The following is a 19,065-nucleotide window of genomic DNA, read 5'->3' on the forward strand; positions in this document are numbered from 1 at the left end:
CTGGGAAGGAAAGAACAGCACAAGCGGGATCAGAGCAGAGCTAATATGAACAGCATTGAAAAGAATAAACAACAACATGTGCATGAATGAGCTATAAATATTAATACCTGTTCAAAAGCCGTAATCTCTTTAGTTGGCTCTCCATAGTCTACCTGATGCTGCCGCAGTAATCGCAGAGCACCACCCCCACCTTCTTCGTCCTCCGATCTCTTCGCCTCCACTTCAGCTTCTTCTTAAACAAAAACGGTTTCATCCTATGGAAGAAAGGCTGTGATAGACGGCGATTGCCCACTCGCACGAGAAGTAAGACAAGAAACAAAACTATTAACTGCGGCGCCGACTGCAAACCATAGAAACGAAGAGAGGGCAACAATATTACTCTTTTTACTAGAGTTTAACAATATTTTCCTTCATTGATTTTAAATTTTGGGTAATATGAAAGAATCAAACCTAGAGGATTAATTAATTTTACTGACAACATTTGGTATTATTTACCCAGTTTAAAAATAGATAAAGTTAGGGCTACATGATAACATACTTTATAGACAATTAAGTAGTAATAGACATGTTTTAGATTTTATCTTGTAACATTTTAATATTGAATATAAAGTTCTCATATTTCATTTTAATACTCTCTCAGTTCTATTATATAAGAACTTGAAGGCTTTTTGCATTATTTTATAATATTTTCTCAAATTTCTATGTATAATTTTTATTAATATAACAATTTATGACTATTTGAACTATGCAATATTTTTTTTGGGAAAACGATCTATTTTCCCACAAAAAGTATCACATCAAGCTAGATAGAGCTCAATCTTTGATCAACAGAAGAAAATCACTATGTTCTTTTTTTTAATTTGTTTTAATTAATTTAATTCGGTTTAAATTAGGTTATATTTATTTTCTTATTTTATTTAGTTGGTTCAGTAAATAATGAACCAAGCAAAACCGATGTTTGTGGGTAATTAGGTGAAAACTATGTTTCAAAGGAGATATAGATGTTGAACTATGGAGTCTCAGAGATTTAGATTGAGAAATATTTTCTCGGAGATATATAGCATGTAGTAATAGATTGAGCTCTATCTGGCTTGATATGATATTCTCTTGGAGAAATATATCGTTTTCCGTATATTTTCTTATTGGTTGAAGTTTTATAAATGACATAATATTTCTTGTTTATTAGTCGTTGTGTTTTTATCCAAAAACTCTTATAGAACATGAAGTACCATTAAAATATTTATATCATCGTAATAAACCATATTTTAAGTTTAATTATAGAATTCATATTCATGCTTAGAACTAAATATATTATATCAAACACAATTAATAAATGATATCAAGTCTATATCTTAGTAAGAATTGAAAATACAAATAAATATTAACAAAATATAATTCACAATAAAATTGAATCAACATATTTAAGGTATATTTGTTATGTTGTTATCTCATAAGTACTAATTTTAACTCATTTCATAATCAATTTTAAATAAGTGAAAGTTAAAAAATAAAAACATATATTAAAGATATATAGACATTACCATCAAATTAGTGAAGATTCACTCCTATAAATTATAATATATTTCGTATTATCTTATGTTTTAACATATGCATTACAATGTGTTCAAATTATAAAATCAAACATAAAGAAATATGAATAATATTCTTGAAACAATTTTTAAAAAATGATACATATTAATATTTGAAAATTTTTAATCTAAAATAAATTTCTTCGCTAGACTTTCAGTTTAGTAATCACATTTAACTATCTATTTCATCTTAAAACCATAATTCACTTCTTTATGTATTAGAGTTAAAATTTTAATTAAAAAAACTAATATGAGCATCATATTAGATAATATGTATATTGGTTAGTATTTTAAATTTAACAATAAACAATCAGTAAATAAATCAGTTAACATCCACAAAAAATTTGGAAATCAAAAATATCCTAAATATTATTCTACTATATGTCTTAATTTCATAAGTAATACTTTCGTCAGTTTCCTTCAATTAACCAAAAATTCATTCCTACAAACTCAGTTTTTCTAATTTTCTTTCAGGTTTCTCATATTACTACATGCATTTAAATCTTTAAAATAAAACATGTAAAACTATACTAATACACATCATGTATTGAATTTGTTTTTTTTAAGTTCATTACTCTTTCAAAGTTTTGTGTGCTTACTTACAATAAAAATTTATATTACAACGATAAATACAATTTATATTTGATTAAAATTATGTTATTCTTTTTAACTTTATTATTCATTATATCTTGATTAATATACATGTTTAATTAATTTTGTTTTTATGAATACATTTTAAATTTTATTGAGAACACACATATAATATAATTATACAGTATATTGATTTTGTTAGTTTTCTTTTTTGATTTAGAATTTTTTATTTTTTATAATATAAACATGTAAAATTCTGTAAATAAAATTAGACACGTGTCATGATCTAATCAATATATTTGACACGTGTCACTCTCTTATTAATTAGTAGCTTTGTCATTTTTTAAAATATAAACATATAAAACTCTGTAAATGGAATTAGACATGTGTCGACATCTAATCAATATATTTGACACGTGTCACGATCTTGTTAATGAGTAATTTTGTCATCAAGGTTTATATAATAAGATTAGATGTGTCGGTATAAAGTTTTGTAAATAAAATAACTTTTTAAAAAATATATTGAAATTTATTATACATTACATATAATTTTTTTTCTATAATACACTGATTTATATCCATATGCAAATCTTTTATTTATGTTACCATTAGAAGTTTTTTTTTATACCTAAGTGTATTTTATGTTACAAATCTATTGTTCATTACCACCTAGAAAATGTCTATATGAACAAATTAAGCCAACTATTATATATCTCTTTACTTTCACTTTTGCATAGATTCTTTAATCACTAAAATTGTTGGCTCAAAATTTTTTTTGAATAAAAAAAATAAATTACATCACAATAGTGTATGACTAGCTATAGAGAGAACCTCAGTTCTGTTGATAACTCTCTAATTTACATGTTTTAAGCATCTTTTTTATCCATATCTTGCATTGTTTTCACCATAACCTTAGCATTTTTAGGTCATTTACTGTAGAAATCCACATTTAGGCCATTTAGGGTGTTGCCTTCTTGCATTTGCATATTTTGGATGAAAACAAGTCAAACCCGAGCATGTAACCGAAGGAGCTATTGAGCAGGAAGAATAGTCCGAACACAACCTCGATCGAAGAGGATCCAAGAACAAAAAGAACAATCCAAGGACCTACCGGAAGATCAACCCGAGCTCATCCTCGTGCACCCCATCGAGCAGACCTTCGGGCAGGACTGGGAAGCTACGGTTAATGGGTTTCCATATATAAACCCCCCTCTTCTTCCTCTCGACCTAGCACGCCGCAGACCCTCAAACCAGAGAGCGAGAGCTTCTGAGAGAGATCTTGAGCGACTCAAACACTTTTTCTACTTTGTTAGGATTTAATTTCATTTTCTTATTGCATTTTCGATTCTATACTCTTCTACTCTACTCTTATTTTTAATACAATGCAATTTTCGTTTATCTATGTTTTTATGTTTTCTGCAATGAGATCTGAGTAGTGTAGTAAAGTTTCTAGGGATGTGATAGAAAATTTTGTGTTCTTGATCGGTTAGGATGTCTTAGCTTGATTGTTTATGTTTTATAAATTCTCTTCTAGATTGGTGTTCTTAATGCTATCAACAGACCAATAGGTTGATATTAGATCTAGGGTTTTTTACCATCAAGAGGTGTAGATGAAATGCTTGAATCAATCAATGCTAGAGATTTACTCACTTAGCCTAAGAGATTAGATGAGTAAGGGGTTTATTGACAGTAATAAATCGGTTTGTATTGCCTGCTTGGTCATGTTTCTACAACGAGAGTTGGGTAGGGAAGTGATTAAGGTTGATTGTTTCTATCACGAGAGTGTGTTAACAAGATTTTAGAGATTCATTGTTTAGGGAATATCTGCTTGAGGCATGTAGGACATCCGTACTGGTTAGGAACACTTAGGAGTCGAGTACGCCATCCTTAGGAGCTTTCGTATTTAGATTGCTTACATTTTTATTCATCACTTGATCCCTTACCCGAACAGGTACACGATCACCTGCTTCGAGTATACCTTCGAGCTGTTCTTGCTTTGTTTCTTTACTCGATCAATCCACCCGATCCTGTAATCGAATGCTTGCATCGAGTGCTTAGGTCGTGTGGTTCTTATTTATTTGCTTTCTTTTATTTATTTTAGGATTATTAGATCAAACCTATTTATTGCTTGGCTTTACTTGCATAGTTCTGATTATATCTCATCTGTTAGCATAGCAACCATTTGGATTGATAACCCTTTGTACTACAACTGCATAGGGAATTGATACTCTGGGTGAAAATCCTGTTATCATCTATCCTCCTCCCTTATGCAGAGAACCTTGCGTCCAACCTCCTCCACCACGGAGAGAACCTTCACTCCGCCTTCCTCCCTTGGGAAGATAACCTTGCGTCCAACCTCCTCCACCATAGAGAGAATCTCGGCTCTGCCCTCCTACTGTGTGGAGAGAACATGTTCATGTCTTTTAGCTATCTCAAAGTGGCTTGCTCCAGCAACCTATGAAGCTAAAGATCCTTTTCTAACGTCACATAATCCTTTGATAGTAACTAATGTTAAATTTTCCAATGTATTGATGGAAGTTTCTTTCACACACCATGATGTAGCCTTTATCTTCAAGCTCCTATAGATCTATTAACAACGATTTATATTTTTCCAATTTATCTATATTTGTTGTAGGCTTGTATTTGATTAGACAATTATTTTGCACATAAAAAAAAAGGTCTATGACCAACCAATCAAGGTTTAAAGTTAGAAAAAAAATAATTTGACATGATTAATGAAATAATAGAAAATTATAAGCACGGTAATATATGAATATCAAATAATTCAAAGACAAAAATATAAATTAAATAAAACAATCTAAAACTACTACAATAAATTTTAAAATACAGTATTAGAAAAAGAAGATGCATATATTAATTTTTCATTTTTTTGGGTCAACATATTAATCTTACCTATTCCACATTGCGAAAGTAGAAAGTATGAGTATATTTTGGTTTTAAAAATAAGGAAAATTTGTCTTCCCATTAAAAAAAATTTGACCAATAGAAAAAAGTTGAAAGCAATATTTTTGAACAAAACTCATTTGTGTATTCATCTTTTTTTATGCTATGTGTCCTGCAAATAAATATAAATAATAATAACACCAGGAGAAATTTGTTAATCCCAAAAATCTTAGTTATTATGCATAAGAAACTTTGTTAACAATTCAAAGTCAAATATTGCATAGTATGCATTATGAAATTGAGAAACAAAACAAAATTCAAAGAAACAATGACGAAAACACGTGGTAATATCTAGGAATCTTTTTATATAGTTGCTTCGGTTAGACAAAAAACAAATTGCCTTCGAGACTTGTTCCAGAACAATGATGTGTCAAACAAAAGGTTAATAAAAAAACAACAAAAAAAAAATTTACCAAAAAAAAAGCTAGTCAAAATTATTTTGTTTTGTGAAAAATATGTCATCATCTCTTTGGTTTTATAGAGGAGTGTATTTACAATCTTTTCCTTTTAGGATTAACAAAGTTTTTTTTAATATAATAAGATTACAATTATCTTATGCATCGTTTTACCAAGCTTGAAAACTGTGAATTCTGATAGTTAAAATGGACATGTGTCACGATCTGATGAGTTACTAACTTTGATATGTGATTTCTGATCGTTAAAATTGACATGTGTCACGATCTGATGAGTTACTAACTTGGATATTTAATCATTATAACCGACACATGTCACAATCTAGTGAGTTTTAAACTTTGATCTCTGATCGTTAAAACTAACCCATGTCACGATCTGGTGAGTTACTAACTTTGAGAACCAAGCTTTATATGATAAGATGCTTTTACATTTTTGGTTCAGAAAAAAACAGATCCGTTTTTTTTTTGCAATAGTAACTAGTGATCTCATACTCACTAACAACCTAACCCCAATCAAATCCAACTAGCAAATAATAGTCAATAACATAAACCAATATCATTAAACGAATAAATTAAATAAACGAATAACCAGCAATCCAATAATCTCGTGAAGCAATAAACTAGCAACCTAACATCATTCTAATAACCCAATCTAGCAACCTAATTGAAGCCAGACGTCACGTCAATGAGCCACTAGAACATTCTTCTCTTCATTGCATTGGTTCCATGATCACACTTTATTTTTACGTGCACCGCAAACAACTATTGAGATGCATGAGTATAATCACAAATACTCAGTGAGGCTATCCTTCCATCTACTGTACTATACACACAAGAAATAAGATCTACACATGCATCAAACAACAATCATTGATCAAACCAGGAAAGGAACAAGCATTCAGACGCCTGCTAAGTGGTTGTGTCGATCAACACCCATTCCCAAGAATCCAACTTGGTTCGAGGATGTTACACTAGGTATACCGTGTGGTAAGTTGTAATTTTAATTTTTTGTTAATGTACAATTTTAATATTAATTTTGCTAATATACTATTTTGTTAATTCTAATGATATAGCATATAACCCGCGGTGTACCGCGTGTAAATAGTAAAATGAGGTTTTAACCCAGATTTTAATACAATTTTTGTTTAATATCATCTTAAGTAATCAGTTTGATTCGATATATTTTATATTGGTGTTGTTAAAATAGTAAAATGAGGTTTTAACCCATATTGAAGCTGAAACATCCCGATCCGTTTTAAAAAAAATCTTATTATCTAGTGAACCCATACTCACTAGCAACATAGTCCAAATCGACAACAGCGGATAACATAACCAACATAACTCGTGTCATTAAACGAACAAAATGAAATACTAACAGAAACACTGACCAAATAACTGAGCCTCTAGAACATCCTCCTCTCATCGCCCGGATCCCACGATCACACTTTGTATTTACCTGTGTCACATCACAAAAGAGAGGCGTAAGCATTACCAGAAATACTTAGTGAGGCAATAAGATCTCCTCATACCACAAACATTAGACAATAAAACAGACCAGACAATACACAAAGCAATCACAAGATCAGCCGCTGCTGAACGTTTGTGTCGACCGACACCCTCCTAGTGTCGAACAACACTGACACCTGGCGAAGGTTGTGGCGACCGACACACACCTTGAGTCGATCGATGCAGACCCCCTTACATCGACCAACACAATCCTTGTGTTGATCGACACATGCTCAACATTTCACAAAATTCCTACCGACACACTCCTTGTGTCGATCGACGCTCATGCCGAGGATCGCATCTCTTCGATCAGAAACTCCAAAACTCACCTTCAAGCTTCATCAATTCATCCCAAACGATCTCAGGAGCGAATCCAAGCCTCAGGAGCGACGAAAAACCCAAAAACTCAAAGAAAACAATCACACAACACAAAAAGTCACAGGAATCAGAGATCCTAGCTTAGATAAGCCATGATCATGCACTCACCTTAGCCAAACAACGAGATCTAAGCCCCATACGAGGAAGCTAGCACCACAGCAACCTTTCCACAGTCCCTAGCCTTGAAACCTCACTCTCCAAGAAGAAAAACACACTAACACGGACAAGAATCTCCAAAAGCTCAAGACCGTTCTTTGGAAACTCTCTCTTCTCCTTTTCTCTCTGTAAGTGTTAAAAGCGGCTAAAAAGATGAAGGAAGTCGAGTATTTCCTTATATACTCGAGTCTTAGGGCTCCACTAAACCAACCACGCAAACCGGAGACTTAAAAAACGAACCGCTTTGGACCATCCGCATAAGGTGTCGATCGACACCTTTACCGAATTTCCGCAATTCGGTTCACCGGTGTTACAGAAGTATCATATTAATGATAATTTATTTTTTAGTATTATAAATAATTAAAGCCTATCGTGTAATATCGTAAAATACAATATGTTTATGTTATTTTGAAAATTTAATATATTCAAATATTTATAATGTTAAACTTTTTATTAATTTTATATATATATCAATTATAATATTTTTAAAGTTTAAAATTTACTATATACGGCTAAATTAAACAGTTCAACTAAAACCTGAATTAAACTCATGATATACCTTGGAACTAAATGAGAGTATAATGTTTTATTTTTTAATTATCATCACAAAAGGTTTAAAAAATGTAACCAAAGAGTCAAAATTATAAAGAAAGAACAAAATTATTTACTTACATTTTACATTCGGAATGATGGCGAGAATGACTTGCGGCTGAATATATAGCGATGGTGAGAAGACACATAATATGAACTTTGACCATCTTTTGCTTTGTACTGGACGATTTTTGATTATATCTTTCTTCAGCCAAAGACGATATTGTTCCCTGTTTCGAACACTAAAATTAAGTATCAAAAGCTCAAATTAGATTTTTTAACAATTAGTAAAAAGAAACAAAAAGATTGGTTCTATAAAAATAAATTCTATGAGTTTGGAATGTGCATTCGATTCTTATATATATAGGAGAAGCATGACAATTTCAGAATATGCTTCGAAAATCATAATATATGCTTAGTTGTTATAAATGCAAATGATACCAATATATTTTCTGAATAAAAATTCTCCATAAATATTTGGTTTAATAGCTACATTTTTTGATGTTTTGAGTGATTAGTTAGTAAAAACATCAAGGATCTTTAATAGTGAAATTAGGTCGATATGAGGTTAACGTAATAGTAAAAGCGATCTAGGTAATATTGAAGGATATTTATTATTTTAACTTAATGATTAGCATTTAATAAATTTTATATATGGTTACTTTCAAAATCGTATTATTCTCACAAAGATTTAGTGATTGAGTATATTTTAGTTGTTATCAAAATTATGGTCAGTAATAAATATGCCGAATTTAGTCGGCTAGAAAAATTCTTAAGTTGGTAGGTTAGATATTAAGAAATTTAGGAATTGTTTATTTGTTTTCCAATATTAGTGATTGATATACTCAAAACTCATGAAATTAAATAAAAAATTCTGAACTTGAGATAAATGCAGGTTCCATATCTTGAATTTTTGGTTATCAAGACAAACATTAATGAAGACGATTAAATCAATTAAATTACATATGCGAGATTTATGGAAACTGCAATATTCGTAATTTTAACAAACTTTGACACCAAGTTTTTAAAATTGATTGATGTTTTTATTGACATTTATGAAAACTATTGTAACATCCGCAAACCAAATCCCGGTTTGGGATGTGCATCGATCGATACACATGGTGCATCAGTCGATGCAAGGTCGGGTTTTGCAAAACGAGTTAAGGTCGGTATTTAAAGAGAATTCGACGAGTTTTGCCGAGTTTTGGCCGTTTTTAGAGAGAAAAGATAGAGAGAAGCTGTTCTTGATGATTTTGGAGATTGGAGTGCATGTTCTTGGGAGATCTTGCCTGTGGAGTGTAGCTCTGAGGCTAGGATGTGTTAGGAGCCTTTTGGGAGGCTATTTTCATGAGTTTAGATGCAGTTTTCGTCATTCTCAAAGGTAAGTGCATGATTCTGGCTGATCTAAGTGAATTGATGATTGGTTTGTGGCAAGCAATGCATCAGTCGATGCAGTTAGGGATTTGACGGCGATGCAAGGGGCTGCATCGATCGATGCAAGGGGCTGCATCGATCGATGCAAGGAGTGCATCAGTCAATGCAGTTAGGGATTCAGAGGATTACATCGGTCGATGCAAGGAGTGCATCGGTTAATGCGAAGATGGTTCATCGGTCGATGCAAGTCATGCGTCGGTCGATGCAAGGTCGCAGAGTTGCGTATTATCTGGTTTGCTTGTTTGTATGTTGATTTTGATTGTCTTTTTGCTTGTGTGTATAACCCAGTAGATGGGAGGGTCGCCTCACAGAGTATTATGATATACTCACTCATCTCATATGTGTTGTGGTGCAGGTAAAGGTAAAGTGTGATCATAGAATCGAGTCGATGAAGAGGAGAATGCTTTAAAGGCTCGGTTGGGTGTTCTATGTTGTCGTTAGACCATCTCTAATGTATATCTCTATTTTTTCTCTAAAATAGAGTAACTCTAAAATAGAGCATTGTTTTCCTTCAATGTATTACTCTATTTTCAACTCTAAAATAGAGTTAGTGTTAAAATAAATAGAGGTGAGAATAGAGTTGTTGTATATATAGAGCAATCCTATCATTTTCTATATTTTAGAGGAAAATATAGAGTAGGGTTGGAATAAATGTTGCTCTATAATAAAGTTTTGACTCTAAAATAGAGTGGGGTTGGAGATGCCTTTAGGTTTCTAGAATAGAACCATGTGGTCTAGAACGAATGTTTAGTTTGCTGGTTATTTGATTCTTATTGTTTGCTTATGAATGGTTGGTTTAAAGTTTGTAGACATATGGTTATTGGTTTATTGGTTATTGTTTTATGTTACCCGCTGTTTGGTTTGAATGTGGTTAGATAGTTAATGAGTAAGGGATCACTAGTTTAATAATATATTTTAAAAAATGGATCGGATCGTTTCAACTATTATAGTGGTTATTTTGATTTATTCCGTATTTAACTAATTTATTTACTTTTGAATAAAAAACAAATAAAGAAAACGAATAAATATGCCAACGAATGGGGTAACCAAATAAAACAAGAAAAGTCTGCTGAACTTGTTAATTTAGAAGACTATACAAAAGGGGAAGCAAATAAAACAAAAAAAAATCTACTAATTTGACACCAAGTGAAATCGATCTTGGTACCTTTAACACAAGTCCCAACTATATTTAACCACCAGACCATTTGTATTTTTCAAAACAAATGATGGAACTAAATTATCATACAAACTTTGGAAGATAAGGAAAAAATGGAAAAATGTAAGATCCAACCCAGTAACCCGCGCGTTCATCCGAAAAAGATATGAGTAATTGACGTTTGTACTCTTAATGAGAATCTATTATTTTGCCTTGTTTCCAATGGCATTCTGATGTAAATGTTTTATAAAAAAATGGCTAGGTTTTTTAAAAAAGCTTTTCGATTAATAGTAGGGATGCTTTCAAACCGATTCAAAATATTAACGTCATTTTATTTACAGTGAATGATGCAGAATGTGTATTAATCAACCATTCGTACTTACAGCCGACTGATTTTTCGCAAGATTATCGAGGGAAGATGGGAACAGCTGATGGGAATCCAAATGATCGAGAGATGGTCGATCGAACGATCGATCGTTGAGCTGAACTCCGAGATATCCGCAACAAGTCTAGGACATGCGGGTCCCGTGGGACAGTCTAGTCGGGGAGCTGAACTCCATGATATGTGAAACAGCGGCTAAACTCTCGATCTTGTACCATGACCCGCGTGTGTGTTCTCGATGTTTAGTAGAACAGTGTCGTTTTACAAATAGCAGCGTGGGAACGGTTACTTATGAGGGAGAAAGGACGCAAAGCGTGTCACTTGACGGTTTTGGTTGGTTTCTTCGATGTTAGCAGCCCAGTACTTGCCTATAATAGGAACAATTAACGAAAAATATTAGAACTCCGAAAGAATAGAAGGATTATCGAGAAACCCGAGAGAGATTGTCGAAGATTGAGCAGTGACCGTCGAGTAGTTTAGGTAAGTATCGACTGAACTGTGTGTTCATCGATAGTTTACTGTGTCATTTTCTTGCATAGATTCACTTAGTCTTTGATTGTCCTGTATAAGTTGTATGATTGCTTGTCGTATCCTGATTATCTGCTACTTAGTCTTGGTGATCGATGCGGTTTATTGAGGATCAAGACCGAAGATACCCTTGGGGGCAGTAATGCTCGTTAAGGTTTGCTTGGTTGTGGGAAGATTGCTTGATAACTCCGCATGGTTATACTAGAAGAGTTTCTGTTCGTGACTTACAATATTGATTGTTTGAATTGATTGCTTGCTTGTGGCCTGGTGAGACGCGACGACCGCTCTCACTAAACAAATCCTTTTGCTTTTGCCTCCATTGTGATGCAGGAAAGAACTGTGATCGGGAAGGTAATTGGGACGCTGGAACCAGTTCGCGGGACTAAGGAAAGGAAGGGAAGGATGGTTATCTATGGGTAGTTGTATTTGGTCTAGTATGTAAACGTGTAATAGTTTATTAGCAAACTCACCATTGTATTGGAACCTCGTTATTAATTCAAGAATTCTGTTTATGCTTAAAAATGACTTGTCTAGAATTTGAATTGCCACCGGAAAATAGTTCAGTTACTAGGTAAATGAAGAGTGTTCATTCGGTTTAACTTGGTCGTGAGTTGTTGCGGCGAGGTAGAAACCGGGTTGGGGCATTTCAATTTGGTGTCAGAGCGTTGTCGATTCTAGGACAGTCTTAGCGTAAGTGGGTTAATGGGAAATCCATCCTTCCAATTGTAACACTCCGACCGCCACCTATTAGTGGGCCCACCTTCTTTAATGAGCCTCACGTCCTCTCACTAGGCCTATGAGCCCATCCATATCTGACGGTCGATTTGCTACGTCCGTGTGGCTTTGAAGACTTGTTATCGTCCCTACAAATCACCACATGATATTTCCTTGTGTTTTGTCCTCACTCGCAAAGTTTCGACAGTCACTTCCCGGAAGGTCACCCATCCTAAGACTACTCCAGCTCAAGCAAGCTTAACTCTGGGGTTCTCTCAGGACCCTTGACCGAAAAGATAAGTGCACTTTGGTGACATATGTGGCCAAATTAATTCTTTTCAACCTCTCCGTAAGTCTCTGAAACCGGGGTGTCATTGTAGATCTTTTAGAATGTTTTTATAATTATGATAATATTTCTTCAATGAATGAATACAAACAATTTGGTTTGGCCCCAGTTATGATAATATTTCTTTAAAAACTATATTAGGAAAAAGTACAAATTTTTTAATCATGATTAATAATTAACAACTAAAAATAATTGTTAATATAAATACAGAATAATTATTCAAATATTAAACAAATAAATTTTATACTGAAATAAAAATTATTATTAATATTGGAAAACTACAGTTAAAGAATGATTATTTGAGAGTTAACATTAATATATGTAGGATTCGATAATATATATTTTAATTGTAGATTTTCCTTTTTTTAAAAACCAAACGCAACTGTTCACAGCCACAAACGCTTGTAGGAAAAAAGCTTTTGAAATCCAGCGATTTTGAGCAGTTTGAAAAGGTATGGAGTGATTTCTATGAATACTACCAAAAGCTATAAAAAAAACTGTCCGCTGACAGCAGGAAAACCAATCAACATCTTAATTGTTTGCTATCGAGATAAGTATAACTGAATTTATCTTGCATATTAATTAGATCTTATCACCCCGTATATCTATGGTATATCTACAACTCAACTGATGGTAATAAATTATTGATGTAATTTTAATCTGCCTTTAAAAATTAAAAGAACAAAATTCATGAGATCGTTATATGTCTTGTTGGCCATTGGTCATATATAATTATATTCTTTGATAAAACGTTTTAAATTTTATATTAAAATCAATAGTGACTAAAGAAAACTAAAAAAACATGTGTCGAATTTTTTCTGGACTTTAAGTTTAGATGCTGAAGATTATTTGTCGAATTTCTTCCGAACTTTTCTTTAGCCAAGAAAAACTATGAAAGATCCACTATTCCAGCTAGACAGTGACAAGGTGAACATGAAAAAAGTGTGTCTCATGGATATTCTTATACATAAATGTCAATATATATCATGGGTATCACTATACAGAAATGTCAATATAGTTATAAATAAATAATATGAAATCTGCATTGCAAATCGTTTTTTACTAATCAAACATTATTTTGTACCGTATATTTTGCATTAACCGCACTTGTTCCGCAAATACTTTTGATACGCACATACTGCAGTTCAACCATACCACATAATCTAATTGTTTGTCCCGCACAACCAAATCCACTGTTACCATTCACACCCTATATATCACACCACAGACGTGCATGTTCAATGACAAATAAAAACATTCGCCTACGACATCAACTTTTGAGGAAACCAAAATTCAAAATATTAACTCACTTGTGATTTTTTTTCAGTTGTTTCCTTGTTAATCATTGTAATTCCTATTAATATTTTGTTTATATTTTTCATAATTGAAAATTTCATAGTTTTCGTATATCAAATTTTTATTCTATTCTTTAATTAAATTTAATATCTCAATATAAAATCAGTCAGTAATACAACAATCACACAATACATAGGACATACAAAATAATCTATTTGTTAAAATAATTATGATTTTTTTTAAAATTATGAAAAATCTTTGAACTAAAATAAATCGGAATAATTCACCTCTCATGGATAATAAGGTAATTTATATTTTTTTTACTATTATTATTTTATTTATAAAATACAAAAACAATTGTTTTTCTTCTTAATCGCTAAGATTTGTGTTAGAATTTTGATAAAGAACAAAATACAAAATTCGGAGTTTCTGAATCACAAACAATCTTTTTAAACTCGATATGTCATGCACAGAACCTCGTTCTTCTTCTTCTTCATTGTGTGTTTTTGAAGAATTTTCTTCAGTCAAAGATAATATTTTTTCTGGTACATATCATGAAAGTATTTTACTTAAAAGTAGAGTATGAGGGAATATCATATTCCGCTACGGGAGACTAGAAAATAGGTTCTTCTTAATTGGTCTTATATATAGTATTTTGATATCCTACCATCGGTCTTATATATAGTATTTAAAGAAAAAAGTATGAAGACGTTAACACATATTTTTCATGATGATATATATAATATATATAACAAAGTAAGAACAACCAATTTTTCTTACTTTTGGACTCTAAAAGAGTAGTTATTTTGGAGTTTGTAGAATTGTCTGGCTGAAAAAAAACTATTTGAGTAATTTATACTTTTGCCAATTTAAGTCTATATTCTCAATAGTGAGGGACTGTCTGGCTGAAAAAAAAACTATTTAAGTAATTTATACTTTTCCTAATTTAAGTCCATATTCTCAATAATGCGGGACTATCTGTTTAATTAATTGAAGACGGTGGTGGTGGTGGGCGCTCAAGCTGAGTGGAATAGTGACATACTATCTATATTTATGGTGGTACAGGAAAAAAGAAACTACAAAAAACAGTACTATATTGCAAGATATCTGTATTAAAATGTGATGATATCTGCGGTCCTAATGCCATTTTGGGGGGACCAGCTAAATTATTGAATTTACTTTTTTTTCTTAGATAAAACCCGATTAAAACAGTTGGCAAGTGTCAATAACCAACAGTTAAAACCTAAGATATCACTTGGATCTGATATAACTTGGACCTAAGAAGATTAGTTATCTTACGGATTGGTGGATTGTTCTTAAGGAAACTTTACTATTTTATCGAAAGTCAAACTAAACTTTGAAATTTAATTGACATTTCAAAAGTTCATAATTTTTTTTGTCCCAAATTTAAGTGTTCATCTTTTTTTTTTTTTTTAACTTCTTTCTCATTAGAAAATTAGAATAATATCATCTGACCCAAAAAATCATAAAATAATTATTATAATATCATCTGAGCAGGGACTGTAAAATAATTATCTATATATACATTTTAAGAGATATTTATAAGATAAATCATCGAGTTGACACTTATTTACAGGCATGCCATTAGTATTAAATAATTAATTTAATAAATAAATTAACTTTATTTATATTTGATTTTTTTTAGAGAAACTAATTGTTTGAAAAGGTAACAAATGTATACAAATTTTCTTTTCTTATTTTATAAAGAGGTGAGCGAAGAGGTATTGTTCTTTAAAAATTTGAAAAACTGATATGATAAAAAGTGACTTTTAGGTGAAGTGACCTTAGTGCAGTGACTAATGGTAAGTCCTTGATGCACACGGCACCATCACACCCGGGATCGAGTCCCGCTTCCTATGAATGTAGGGATTAGGCTAATGGACCGGCCAGTTGTGGCCCAATGTTGACAAAAAAAAGTGAATTTTAGCCTCACATACTATATTTTACTTTCATGGGTTTCGTTTGATGAATTTTTGTGGATTAAAAATCTTTGAACATGTTGCGTGATCCGCCTAGCATGGCGGGTTTGGACTATAGAACCAACACTATAAACTATTATTTTATTTCATATACTATAGATTTGTAATCATAGTTTGGAAAATTAACTTATAAATTATTTAGAATATGAACTACAAAATATTACACATACTACAACACATTCTTAATATTCCAAAAAAAAAATTGTATACACGTAAAAATATACACAAACATACAAAATAGGCATATACGTCTGTTTAATTATAAAAAACAAAATTAGTGTATTAAAATTTTATATTCTATCTAATAACAAATTTAATGTAATTAGGTTATAAACTGTATAAAACGTAAGAAGAAGACAAAACATTATAAACAAAATTATAAATTAATTAGATAAAAATTAATTTATTGGGAATTTAAAAACTAAATATTTTAAAAATATTATTTAAATTTTAGTCTTGCGGTGTACAGCGGGTGAAAATCTAGTTATAATATCAAAAATGGAAAAAAAAATTATACTCTTCCAAGTATCTCTCTTTATAGATGCCAACACTAAAGGAGATGAAAAATTCTTGAGTATTAAAATGACCTGACCCATTTTTTTTCTTTTTATATAATAATAATCAAATGATCTCATACTCACTGACCACCTAACCACATTCAAACCAAACAGCGGAATAACCAAACATTAAACCAATGAATTAACCAATAACCAAATATGAAATATCCAATATTAATTCCATAACAACTAAACCAATAAACCAATCCAATATAATCAAGAACCAATAATCCTAGACAATGTTCTAAGGACTCAACTCTAGCAACCTCACATGAGCCAGACAACAACCAATCGAGTCACTAGAACATGCTCCTCTTCATTACTTTGATTCCAAGATCATATTTTGCCTTTACCTGCACCACAAACACAAATTGAGATGCATGAGTATTGTCATAAATACTCAGTGAGGCAATCCTCCCATCTACTGGGCTATACACACAAGCAACTGAGATTCCAATGTTAAACAAGCAACCAAAAAACACAAACAAAACAGGAATACAAGTATCAGCCGCCTGCTGAAAGGGGGTGGTGTCGACCGACACCCTCCTGGTGTCGATTGACACTGAATCTTGGTGTCGATCGACACTCTTCCTTGGTATCGACCGACACAATTCCTCGACCTGGAAACCCTAACATCGACACTCGCCAAGTCTCCACGCCGTCACCATCTTGGTGTTGACCGACACCCAAGACTCCGTAGACATTCTGCTCGAAGCCAAAAGTCAAAGATCCGCTTTCCAATTCCTCCAAATCATCCGAAACTCACCCAAAAGTCCTAGAAACTCATGGGAACTAACAACCAACCCAAGTCATACAAGAAAACAACACAAACATCCACAAAACAAACAAAACAAAGGATTCCCAAAAACGATGAATCCAACCCTTAGAAGGCTTCTCCTTCGTTCCTAACACAAGATCTCCACTCCACAGGATCAAATCTCCCAAACCAAGCCAACAATCTCCCAAAAACCTCTATACACTCAAGCTCTCTCTTTTCTCCCTCAGTTTTCTCTCTCTCGAATCAGCAAAAAAAACATTTTCTATGACCTAGGTCGAGTTTTGCCTTATATATGTCGGTTAGGGATTCCCAATTGAACCAAACCGAACCAAAATGAAAATTAAAATCAACCCGGTCGAACTGGAAATTGATGGTGTCGATTGACACACTCCTTAGTGTCCGACACCATCCACCCCAAAAACTGACTATTTGGTTCACGGATGTTACAAATATCTTTATAATAATTAACACTTTTTTTTTCTCTTCTAGTCTTGCCTCAAATTATGATACTTTAATGGCTATATTTGTTAGAGATCAACATTTTGAGGAAAAAAACTGTAATTGTATTTATATCAATTTGTAATATACGGATTACAATATCCAAAATATTAAATTTATTTTAACAGTATTGATTTAATATTACGTTATGAATAATATTGTTTTTTCTTCTAAAATAATTATTATTAGAAATAAAGAAATTATACCGTGCATAGCACGGGGCTAAATACTAGTATAAGATATTTTCATTGTCATTTTTTTTACTAATACAATATGTTCTTCCATCGTAGTGGAACATAATTCGCACTATAGATATTTTGTTTACGGAATATAATCTTAGTAAGTAGATAAAAATCAAGCACCGGCTACGGACTCCATCGTCTAGTCCATTTCCAGTTTGTATGCGACCCCACCGTGACATGTTTTATCAATTCCCTCCACCTCTTCCTCCTCGGAAATTCTCAGAAGATTGGTCTTATGTAACCAATAAAACAATGGTCCCATCGTTAAGGTCACCCAACCGACGATCGCAAGTATCCCAATGATCTGTGCTACAAGTAGCTTTGATCCACCTCCCAAAAAGAGGCCATACGGCCTACCACCTTCTAGAGGATACACTTCGTTAACATACTTTTCATTGGCGAACAGTCCTGTAAAGATTAATCCCCAACCACCGCAGCCGCCGTGTAGCTGTGCAGCCAACAGTGGATCATCGTATCTATGTTTTTTAGCCAGCTCCTCTAGCCCGATCAGAGTTAAAGACGCCACAAAACCACAAAGGATTGCGGCCCAAGGTTCTACGATTGCGCAACCCGATGTTATGGCAACAAGGCCACTGAGTAACCCGCTACAAACATGGAAAATATTCCAGTGACCAACAAGAAGACGCTTACAAAACAAGGTGATTAATGCCGCCGAGCTTCCAGCTAGTGTCGTGGTGACAGCAGTTCGCCCTATCGCACTCCATTGGCCGTAGTAGGGACGAGATGGTGTACCAAAGGCAAAAGCAAACCCAAACAGATAGTATGCGATGGCACCTGAGGCAGCATCAATGATACTTGTAAACAAGGTGTTTATGGAATTTTTTGCCCGGACAGAACCAGTGCTTAGCAAAGCAAACCTAGCTGCATGGTAAAAACAATGTAGGCAGAGAAAATAAGATATGATGCGTCGACAGCAAAGGTTGTG

The 19,065-nt window shown here is 32.8% G+C and overlaps 1 pseudogene; it reads right to left on the reverse strand.

Annotated features, from left to right (window-relative positions):
• Positions 1-18,104: 18,104 nt before the first annotated feature.
• Positions 18,105-19,065, reverse strand: LOC104709419 (ammonium transporter 1 member 2 pseudogene; annotated as a pseudogene).

The sequence above is a fragment of the Camelina sativa genome, chromosome 1 (assembly GCF_030686135.1).
Source record: "Camelina sativa cultivar CO46 ecotype springtype chromosome 1, ASM3068613v1".
Classification (NCBI taxonomy): Eukaryota; Viridiplantae; Streptophyta; class Magnoliopsida; order Brassicales; family Brassicaceae; genus Camelina; species Camelina sativa.